Genomic DNA, 12,435 nt, shown 5'->3' with positions numbered 1-12,435 from the left:
TTTGTTAGGAGTGATGTGATTGAATATAACAGTAAAGAAAATACGGTAAAGTTTACTGTATCGTGTTTGTTAAATTCCTATTGGTTTAGAGGAGGACTATGCCCCGCCCATCGCTAGAGAGTACAGCCAATGCCAGCGACTGTTTCCTCATGACCGTGCCTTCATTGCTGACGACTTGGGCTTGTCTCTCATGAATACATTTTGGGGAAAGAATTAACAAAAGAGCCTTTCTTTGCCGTAGATCACATCTCACGTTTTGAATATCACTTCATTTTTGTTAGTATTCAGATTCGTGATGTATAGTAAGTAAAGAACATACTAAATAAATTAAAGTTAAGAGTGTTTTAAAAGGAAATACCAAGGGGAAAAAGAGTCCTTAAAATGGATCATTTTTTGTTCACAATTTCAGCTCGCACTTCGGGTTCGCATTATTGATCAAGTCCTTACGTTACGAAGTACCTTACTGTAGGAATAAAGCCAACATTATACCCAAAATTTCGGTCTTATGCGGACTACCCCAATCACCGCCCCCCCCCCCCCCACTCCCCACTGGCCTAAAGACATGGAAATTATTTCACCACCAAGAAAGAATGAGAAAAGAAAGCCACAGTTAAGAGTCACTGAGAAACGAATTTCGTATTAATCATGTTAATAGGGCTAAAAACATCATCACAAAAAGAGAAAGATGAAAGGTTGCCTACACTCTCCAGGTGTTAAGCAACCTTTAAGGATTCCATAAAGTTTCGAATTATGTTCCCACAGTGGGAATAAAGCGAAGTTGAGGGAATTAAGTTTACTCAATATTTTCAAATCCACATGAACCGAGTTTCGTTTCAATACAACCTTTTTGTGTTCGGATCATTACCCGAATGTTATTGTTATTCGCATGGATGCCGACAGTAATGCTGCTTTGAAATTCAAAAACTTACTATTATGTTGAAAATATAGTAAAATAATGCATGATTTGTATAGCGCACGTATCCACGCTCCGGTCACGCTGACACGCTTCTATATTACCCTCGGCTAAGCTAGTCTACCGGTTCCGAAGCTCACAGCTTTTTGATAAACTACCAATTAACCTCACCTGGGTTGAGTGCAGCACAATGTGGGTAAATTTCTTGCTGAAGGAAAACACGTCATGGCTGGGAATCGAATCTACGCCCCTCTGATTGAAAGACGCGTGTCTTAACCACTAGACCACAATTCCCCCACATTATTATGTTCTTGATAATTGGCTTAATGAATGACTTATCAGTTGTAACAAAATAAAACATATTTTATTTTCCCCTCCACAGGGATTTTAGTAAAACACATTGCCCCATGACAAATAAAATCTATCGCAGTAAAATATGATATTACAATTTATAGCGAAAAAATATATATTGAACTGCGGTTCATATTGTAATTAACAACTTGAGAAACGAACAGTAAACAAAGGAACGACAATTATGAACATAATTGTAAAATTGCACAGGGGATAAGAACTGAACATATCTCTCCATGGAGACAGGGGTCATAACTGAGAGCATTTCCTTGTAAACTTAGTCATTTAACAATTTGTCTCTGCGATATACCTTTCATTCTTAAAATGATTTTGAAGCGCAAATATTATATTGTCAAAATCGGGTAATTGACGCTTTACTTTGAAAGTGTAAATCATTTGTCGCGCCACTATTAAAAAAAAGTAATTTCATTGAAAAATAATCACCTGTCAAAACAGTTACAAAAGATGTAGACGATATCGTACAAAGCAAGAGATGTTTTCGTCAACAATGCACAAATTCTTAGTTTTACAACGTTTCTCAATTTCTAAACAATTACAAATCAATCGTTTGAATAAACTAAGTAAATTCAATTCATGAAATATGAAACTCCGTTTTCTGTTCAAATAAAAAAATAATGATAACATACATTGCAAACATAATAAGAAGATTCAAAATTATACCTGTATACTTTTTGTTTTTTCTCGTTTTCTTTTATTAAAGTGGCACCACTATCACTATATCAATAAACCATTCAATGCATAATCGGTTTGAAGCTCTTAAACCAAATTATTTTTCTTTTGTAGAAAAAAAGTAATATTCATTTCCATTTTTTTTTTAATATCTATTGTTTAAACTTTCCCTATATATGTTTAACACATGTACATCCACAAAGACAAAAGAGATAAATAACTGTTTCGCAATGTATATTACGATAAGCACTTTTTGCTGATGTAAAAATTCTGAACAATAATTAATTTGAATATAATATGTTGCGTTATTTTGGAGTTTAGCCTCCTATGGTGCAGAAAGCTGGACATCAAAACGGAGTGACATGAAAAAGATACAGTCATTTAGCTGCGGGTCTACACTCTTAAAACAATTCGGTCAAATTGACTAGACCAGTAGTCAGCTGGGTGCAACTGATTTATGACAATCACTCATATAATCACATTCCTGACATATATTCTAGTCAGAAATAACTCCGTTCTAGTAAAATACGACTAGAAAATAGTCAAATATTAGTAGAAATAACAGTTGCACCCAGCTGACCACAATGACTAGTCATTTTTGACTGATTTGTGTTTTAGGGTATTTAGCACATGCTCCAGATCAGTTGGAGAGAGAGAGAGAAAGGAAAACAAATTCATGGGTTCGAGAGAAAGTCAGAGTCCTATATGGCCTAAAGGCAAAGGCCTATGCAGCTGAAGAAGAGTAGGATCTCCAAATACAGCCAGTGGAAAAGATGACCAGAAAGCTTAGTCCAAATGACGGTTGAAGGAGAAGAACGGGGGAAGACAGAATGGGTAGATTGGACAGTAAAGGAAACCAAACCCCAACAAGAGAAACAATCCTATGGGAAAAAGTAAAATGAGAGGAACAATTCAAAACAAGTTTAATCAAAATCAGTTGTAAAATAAGCAAGTTATGGACGTTTAAAAGGTCTTCTTGTACTTTCTATGGGGATTCTCAAATTGGCAAACATGCTTCAAAATGGCTGATTTTGTGGACAACTCTCCATTTGTTTTGTACACAATTTTCAGACTTCATCTTGCCTCCTTCTAGGCATAATCACACCACATATGTCACGGTCAGGAGTGAATGATGTGAAATATGTAACATAAAGGGGAAAATCTGAAAATTTGTGTACAAAACAAATGGAAGGTTGTCTACAAAACCAGCCATTTTGAAGCATTTTTGCCAATTTGAGGATACCAATAGAAAGGACTACAAGACCTTTTAAACGTCATTAATTAACTTGCTTATTTCACAACCGATTTTGATGAAACTTGTTTTAAATTGCTCCTCTTTTTTTACTCTTTCCAATAAGATTGCTTCTCTTCTTGGGTTTTGGTTTCCTTTTACGGGAAGAGAAAAGGCATACAAGAAAATGCTAGCTGATGGTGCAACTGAGTGACACCAAAATACGTAAGCTTTCAAATTCTGTAGTACAAGTGAATCCAACTGTGCAATATGATTAACATTGGTTATTATTAATATTGCATAAACACTTCCACTTAAAGACCCAGACCATATATAGCTATATAGTGAAACCGACAATTGGGAAATATACAAGCAACATAGCACAACAATGTAAGATTCATCGTTAAGGTTTGTACGTAGAAAAGAAGGGTTTTTTTAATTTCCAGATTGTAATTTCGATTTTTTTTTTTAAGAGGAAAATGGCACCTACAATTATTCAGTGCTATAATGGAGGGAAATCTACAACTGTCCTCTTGTTTTTATTTTCTGCGTTTTCTTTGCCTCGCAATGGACCTAAATTGCTATGTCAGAAAAGTTGTTATAGAATTGGAGAGCTACGCCAAATAAGCAGGAAATAAAATATGGCAAACACTAGTCCGGAACTGATTTCATCAATCCAAGCTTGCAGGAAAATATATTGATAATATTTATGATATTAGTGAAAAAATAAAATGCGTTATCCGAAAAGCAGGAAAGTTACTCAATTTTCTGTGTAAAAACTGAGAGAATCATGCTTCTAATAGTCTTGGTCTTGAGCCCGGTGAAAAGTACAAGAGAGCTTATTTTCGAAGCCTGCTTGCAGCTATAGGTAGCACCCCTGGAAATCAGATTATATAAGCTGAAATATAATAATGTTATCGAATTCATCTTCATTTTCGAGCGAAAACCCCCTCTTTTCTTTTTTTTGCTTGTCATTTTTTCCGACCCAAATCACCTTCATTTTGGAGTGAAAACTTTTTATTTTTTTTTTCCAGACAAGCACCCTACCTCTTAAAAAAATCATTCCCAGGCCTCTGACAAAGTACAGGTTTTATGTAACAATTAGGGATTCCCATAAAATAATTTCCCCACAGTTGTTAAAAAGCAGAAACCCCCATGAAGAGAGATTCAAAACAACCTTTATGTGTTCGGAAGTTACCCGAATAATATTCGCACGAATGCCGACGATAATGTTGCTTTGAAGCTAAAGAATTCTTTGTTGAAGATTTGAAATGTTATTATAGTATAGAAAAGTATAGAAATTGTTTATTGATAACTGAGACTGATAATATACATGATTGGCAGCCAGAGACTGAAACATACATGTTTGCATTCCATAAAAACATATCAATCCAGTACAGAATAGAGACTCAGGATACAATGTCTTCAATCTTCAGTCCAGTGATCAAGAAACACCGTCGCGGCCGTCAGATGGTGAAAATTGGGACCTTTCGCAATCCTCACGGACGCTAATATTAGGGTCCCCTAACACAAAAGTTAACGCTTAATCATACACTTGATTTTTAAGATTGAATGTGCATTATAGTCAATAGAATCAAACGTAGAAAACTGCTCTACAATCAATGCTAAACTTTGTGTTACAGGGGGGTTACAGGCCCTACAGATCTGCTTTTCGTGTGCAAAATCCTTTTCTGCGACACTCGCACCATACATAGCATGTATATTACGACTGATGGTTTGAGATATTCGAAATGAAGACCTAAAATAGATTATGACATGGATAAGAAAGTGGTTTTTCAAACAAATCGAGTAAATATTGAGTGAGGAAAAACTTACTGAATGAAGGCTTAGATATAGATCATTACAGTCCATCGAATCGATATTACATTTAATGTGGATTATTGGTGTATCACTGGCAATTGATTTCATGATGGGTCAGATCAACCTCTCCAGCCGAACATTTCGCGTGAGTTGATATGTGCACACCATTATGTAATACATTTGAACTCGTTTCTTTTTGTTTCTTTTGTTTCTTTTGTTTATTCCTTCTACACAAACGATCTGCCTCTCGCACACGATGTAATGGGCATTATGTTTTACTTCCCCCAGAAATGGGGATTAGATTAAAATTCCGGGGGGACCACTTCCATTAATGAGTGGATACCAGGCACGACCATGGGGTTTCGAAAAATACCCTAAACAAGCTGGGAAGTAATTCTTTTCCAGATTATGAAAATGCATCTCTTAACAAGAATTTGGCTTGTGAAACCCTACAAGTATTGGATATCCCTTTTTTGTCAGCATTTTAAACATCGTTTTGACACCCTTATAACGTTACATAGGCCTATACGTAACGTACCTGCCCACTCTGTCCCCTTTTACGCGTGGTCGCTCCTGGTATCCACTAATCAATGGAAGTGGGCCCCCCGGGCGGCCTCTCGAGCTCTAGTAGGAGTCAAATGTGGCTTTGGAAAGTCGTCCTCAATGAGATATATCGCTGTTACCATAGTAGCAACCAAGATTTTGCACACGAAACGCATATTGAATGTTTCCGTCGCAGATGCGAAACGAAAAAAAATCTCATGTCACACAATTTGCCGGCAGGACGACCATGATGACGGGCCCAAAAAGTCTCTTCCAAAATCAACTAACGTCGTAAATAAGCGTGCGCGTCCTCAAACGAAAGGTCCGGAATGTCTCTCTCGAAAATCGCTCTTTTGAGAAAAAAGACTTTGAAGTTTAGAGGTTGTTTTTTTTTTTTTTGGGGGGGGGATGGGTATAATGCAGTTCTAGCAGTGGGACAAGAAGGAGCTTATTAAACACTAATAACTGAATAATTGTGTGCTTTAATTGGGATTCCAATTATGAAATAAATGAGATCTTTGTGCAGATAGAATGTTTAACCACAGTACTATACACATCAGAGATTAATGATCTACTAGTTCGACTATTTTAGCGTCTTATGTCATTGTTTAAAATATTGAAAATGTGTTTTATCGTCCAAGATTCTGCACACTAGACAAGTTAATACTTGATTAATTTTTACGATAATACACAGCAAAAACTGCGGTGTTAACCGGTGTACTTAAAGGACCACACCAGTTAATTTACACCGATGTTAAATTGACAGTGTTAGTTTATCACCTATAGGTGTTATTGCAACACCTTTGGTTGTTACATGTACACTCTTTGGTGTTATATTCAATCGAATTTTAACACCAGAGGGTGGGGTCCTCTATTAACACCCACTGGTGTCAGTTTTAACACCACAGTTTTTACAGTGTATCTTTGTAAGCCCGCATTTAGGTTTCAATTTATATCGAGCTTGTGGAACTACCAGAAAATGTGGTTTCAGCATCTTCTGTAAATTCCTTTGAGAATCGTCTTGATAACCACTGGGAGGATATTGCTTTTGCTTACTTTGAGGAATGGATTTTATATCTTGCCACATGTAACTACTAATTAATTGCCACATGCAGCTACTAGTACTTGCCACATGCTACTATCATGACTATACTTGCCACATGCTACTATACTTGCCACATGCTACTATTTTAGTCCTTGCCACATGCAATTGAATAGTGTGGAGCATACAGTTTATTCCTACTTGGACCGATGAACAGGCATATAGTTCTACAAGCATCGTTGGATAAAAGTAATAGAGTAATTATCAATGCTCTTTTTGCCTTAAAGATGAGGAAACCTATGAATGTGAAATGGTTACAATATTAAATTTTCCGATTCTTAACCTTAATTTGCTCGTTGATGTTGCTTTTGCACATTCGTATAATTAAATTTAACAATTGTAATAATTAGTTTTATCCTCTACATAAATTGGAAAAGCTTATAAATTACAGTAGTTCTTGGATAAAATATATATCATGTCTATATAATAATAGTAAGTATCAATGGTGCAATATCTTCATTCAAAGAAAATAGCATGACACAGTTATCATTATTATTCCCTCAAAATTAATTCAGCGTGCAAATTAAGAGTTTACAATGTCTTACAATGGAAGCATATCCATGTTGGATCAAAAGAGACAACAGAAAATAGACAACTATTAAATCATTTACTTATGAAATTATTAATATCTCACGGAATTAAAAAGGGATCATGCCAACTGCTAAAGAGATATAAGCAAAGCGTAATAGTAAAGGACTGAGAGAAGAAAAGAAAATAATTGCAATTGATCGAAAAACATTAACACAGCACTATAAAAACTAAAAACACCTCACTACTAGATATGAGGAAGGGATATGGTTTCATTCGGTATGCACACTCGCGGGGTTGGCTGATCTGTGAGGTGCCCCCCCCCCCCTTTATGCCTATGCTCGATCCTTTTCTCATTTTCTTTCTCTTTTTCTTACTTTCTTTCTTTCTTTCTTTCTCTCTTTCTTTCTTTCGTGAGGTAGTTGTGTTTTTTTCGAGCTCCGGTTTTTCTGGTTTTTCACTGATTTATATGACCATCTGGTCCTTGATTTTTGTACCATTACAATTGTGTTGGGTTATAGATTGATATAGTCTCGATCCTCCTTCGTCAGGTTTACCAATTTTAGTGTTTTTTAAACACATTTTCTGTTATTTTTTGTAAGGTTTCTAGACTGGTTCGTACATGGCCAGTCAAGCAAACCAACGTAGTGTACAGGGCCAGCGTACCACAAGTGCAGCTGGCCCTTTGTTAAACAATGTAGGACATTTTAAAAATGTCACCCGTCACAATGGTGTAAGCTTTCAAGCTATTGAAAATGTAACGATACAATCTTATATCAATGTCTTTACTACAACTATACCCGCTAATGACGTAATATCTGCCTCTCGCATCTCTAATGGTCGCATAGCTGTGTATCTAAAATCAAAAGAAGCTGTTATCAATGCTGTACAAAAAGGCCTTGAGTATGAGGGGGCCTTTCTTGAACTAACCCCCCTTGTACGGCCCACTACTCGAGTCATTTTATCTAATGTATACCCAGAACTACCGAATTCTGTCTTGACTGAAAATCTAGCACCTTTTTGCAAAGTTGTGTCCGACTGCAAACCAATACCTCTAGGATTTAAAGACAAACGTCTAAACCATATTATGAGTTTTAGAAGGCACGTTCAAGTGTTAGTGAAACCTAACACAACACTTCCAGATAACATTAATTTCGTGTTTTCAGGTATGAACTATCGTGTTTTTATTTCAACTGAGTCAGTCAGATGTTTTAACTGTGGTGAATTTGGTCATATTTCCCGCAATTGTAAGAAACCTCAAACAAGCACAAATACTAATCAGTCAAAGACAAACGCTGCCCCAGCTTCAAATGACACGAGAGTGCGCCAGCGCGGATCCTCCCCGCCCCTCACTACGGTTTCGGACCCCATGCCACCATCACCTCCCCCCTTGGCGGCAACTACAATGCCCCCACCTGTACCCACCTCCTCTGATTTCCCTAGTTTACCACCTCGTGATTGTGGGCCCCTTTCTACCTCAGCCACCCCCTCGCGCATCAGGAAGCCTCAATCCTCCCCACTGCACATACCTCTGACATCACCTGCTCAGCCGTCCAGCAATTCAACTACCACGCCCATAGTCGTGTCCTCCAAGTCCCCTCCCCCCAAATCTATTTCTGCGTGCCCTTCGCCTGTGTGGAAAACTCCCCCATCACCTGTCCGAACTTTCTCTGAAGTTGTTTCAAAACGTAAGCAACTAACACCCGAATCAAACGAAAACAATACTACTCTTACTACACTGAAGGCCCCCTCTCCTCTTCGGAAAGTGGCCAGGAAAGCTCCCTCCTCCCAAACCGAAACCGTAGACTCTCCAACCTTAACGCAAGTCCTTGACTCTCAAACCCCCAATATCCCTCCTACCCCATCCTCCACAGTTGGAGATTCATCTACCGACACTGACTCCATGACTTGGGAAGATGCCCAAACGGATGAAGATGTCCCGAAGGAAGATGCACTCCCATTGACTCAAGGCCCCCTCTCCCAAGGCCAAATTGTGAAATTTCTGTCAAACGTAAAAGGGCGGAAAAAGCCTGCCCAGATTGCACGGAAATATACATCAAATATTCCAGGGCTAGTTAAACAATTAAAGCCCCTGAAAAACAGCCCCCTAGTAAAACGCAACATGCAGCAGAGGATATACAAATTGATCAGCACTCTGGAGAGCTAATTCCTTTTTACCTTCTCTCCATTCATTACGTACGCTCAAGTTGCTATAGCCATAATGGCACTGTCAATGCTGACCCTCAACACCGGAGGATGCTCCTCCCAAACTCAAAATGCCTCCTTCCGAGTTTATGTTGAGCAAATTGCATGCAACCCGCTCGTTGTATTTTTACAGGAAACTTACCACCTTAAAGATAGCAATCCTTGCTGGAGCAACTGGTCGCATAAACCTTTTTGCTCACCCGGTATTACTCGAGGGTCAGGAGTGACAACTTTGGTTAATAATTCTCAAGTCGATATTTTATCTACTTGTATTGTTTTTGATGGCTATATATTGTATAACAAGCTCTCCCATAATAACTGTATTTATCATGTATACAACACACTCATTCCTCAATCTGATGAAATGGCAATTAAAGCTATTAATGCCCTTAATTGTCATATATCCACCTGTTGCGAAGATAATATTGTGATTGTGGGTGATTTTAATTGCACTGAAAATCCTGCGATTGATCGTTTGTGCACGCTCACAGAACGCAGACCTAAACTTGTTACGGCTTTGCAAAATGTTCTGAATAAATCTTCTCTTTGTGATGCATGGCGTTTTCTAAATCCAAATGAAAAGAAATTCACCTGGCAACGGCACAATCCAGCCAGTGCACAGGGCTTTTCAAAGTCTAGATTAGATCGATTTTATGTACCATCGTGTCTAGTTTCTTCTATTCATAAGTGTGAAATTATACCTTGTTCCTTATCTGACCACTCTGCAGTTTCTCTAACCTTGAAACTTCCAATACGAGCTAAAGGAAAAAGTGCATATTGGATTTTTAATAACACTCTTTTGGAAGACGAAAGTTACATTGATATTATTCGTCTTTTTTGGTCAGATTGGCAAAAAGAAAAAAATGACTTCCCGAATCTTGCATCTTGGTGGGATTTCGGCAAGGTTCATATAAAATCAATTACTCAAATGTATAGCAAAAAAATAGTACAAAGGAAAAGGCAAGCTCTAATAGAAATTAACAAAGAGATTGATAAACTTCAGAGCGCAAAAGAATCTAGCCAACAAGATAAATATACTCTCGACGAGCATAGAAATGCATTAAACTCGTTACTGAAAAATGAAGCACGCGGAGCTCTTGTGAGGTCTCGCTTTAAATACACAAATGAAACAGACTCATGCTCCAATTTTTTCTTCAACTTAGAAAAAAAGAATTCTTTATCAAAAAGTATATCCCGCATTCGGCTCGCTTCGGGACGTATTTCGGAGAACCCTTCTGAGATAAAAAATCATGTTCGGGAATTTTATGAATCTCTTTACACTCGAAAGCCAACTGACAAGAGCGCCATCAATAGTTTACTTGTAAATATCAAGACGCTTGATCCGTCCTTATCAAAGGACCTTGAGAATCCAATATCTGTAGAAGAACTTGATAATGCTGTCAAGCAGCTAGGCAAAAATAAGTCTCCTGGTATCGATGGACTTACCTCTGAATTTTATCATGTCTTTTGGCCCATGCTCAAAGATGATTTTTTCGAAGTTCTTACCTCCTCTCTTGAATCTGGATTTTTACCATACTCTTTTAGGAGGGCGGTCATTACTTTACTCCCCAAAAAAGGAGACCTCGCTGATATTTCAAATTGGCGTCCCGTCTCCCTCCTCAACACAGACTATAAAATTTTTGCTAGGCTGCTTGCCAGTAGGCTAAAATCATGCATTGACCATGTTATTGGAAGAGACCAAAGTTATTGTATCCCCGGTCGTTCTATTTATGACAACATTAATCTCATTAGAGATATTTTGTTCTATGCAAACACTGATAATATTTCTTTGGCTGTATTGAACTTGGACCAGAAAAAGGCATTTGATAATGTAGATCATGTTTATTTATTCAATGTTATGAAACGCATGGGCTTTGGAAGTCATTTTATATCTTATATACAAATTCTGTATGAAGGGGCTGAAAGCCTTATTAAAGTGTGTGGATCCCTGACAGCTCCCTTCCCCTTTGAGAAAGGAATACGACAGGGATGCCCTCTATCAGGGTTGCTATATACTCTCGCCATTGAGCCTCTCCTGAACTCACTAAGAGAGAACGTGTCAAATCATGCATTAAATATCCCTGCTATTAACAAACGTTGTGTAGTATCTGCATATGCAGACGATGTATCGATATTTGTTACAGCCGATGCTGGCTTTGAATTAGTTGAACAAACTTACAATATGTTTAGTCTGGCCTCTGCTGCATGTTTAAATACAAAAAAATCACAAGGCCTTTGGGTCGGCCGTTGGAAAGGGCGGAATGATAAACCCCTCAACTTTTTTTGGAATAGTGAAGGTCTCCCTTTTTTAGGAGTTCATTTAGGGAACACCTTTAATTATTCTAAACAAAACTGGATTAAATGTAAAGAAAGACTTAATAAGACTTTCATTTCGTGGTCTCGTTTATCGAACTCACTCTCATTTAAAGGCAAGGTATTGATTGCAAACCAGCTCGCTGCATCAAAAATATTTCATGTTCTTGCAGTTCTTTCTCCTCCTGAAAATGTATTAAACGAACTTCAGAATTTAATTGTGAATTTTATCTGGTCAAATAAGCGGCACTGGTTAAAGAAAGAAGTGTTGTATGAAAAACCTGACGAAGGAGGGCTGGGGCTAGCTTGTCTCCAAGCTCGTGTTCTAACTTACAGATTTTCGATTATTCAACGGTTTCTTTCGTTAAATTCTCATCCAGTAAATGACTTTATGGCTCATTTTCTGAGACAGTATTGTAAATTAGGATTTGATTACCATTTGTTCTTTACAAGAATTGATCCTAAGTTTTACACAAGTCTTCCAGTTTACTATAGTGAAGTCCTGCGAGCTTGGTTGACATCTGGAGCTCGAATTGTGACACAATCCCTCTCTTTCAGCCATGCAATTAACATGCCCTTAAGTAGTTTTCATATTATTGATGCAATTGATGTTGATAATTTTTTTCCGACGCGCCTGATGGCATGCGGAGTGAAACTAGTTCGCCATTTGATAAACCACTCAACCGGTCTTTGGATTAAGAGTAGCTGTCTCCAAAAGAACCTTCCAAGAGGACTTCG

The sequence above is a fragment of the Lytechinus pictus genome, chromosome 9, assembly GCF_037042905.1.
Source record: "Lytechinus pictus isolate F3 Inbred chromosome 9, Lp3.0, whole genome shotgun sequence".
Classification (NCBI taxonomy): domain Eukaryota; kingdom Metazoa; phylum Echinodermata; class Echinoidea; order Temnopleuroida; family Toxopneustidae; genus Lytechinus; species Lytechinus pictus.
This window is presented reverse-complemented; position numbering follows the sequence as displayed.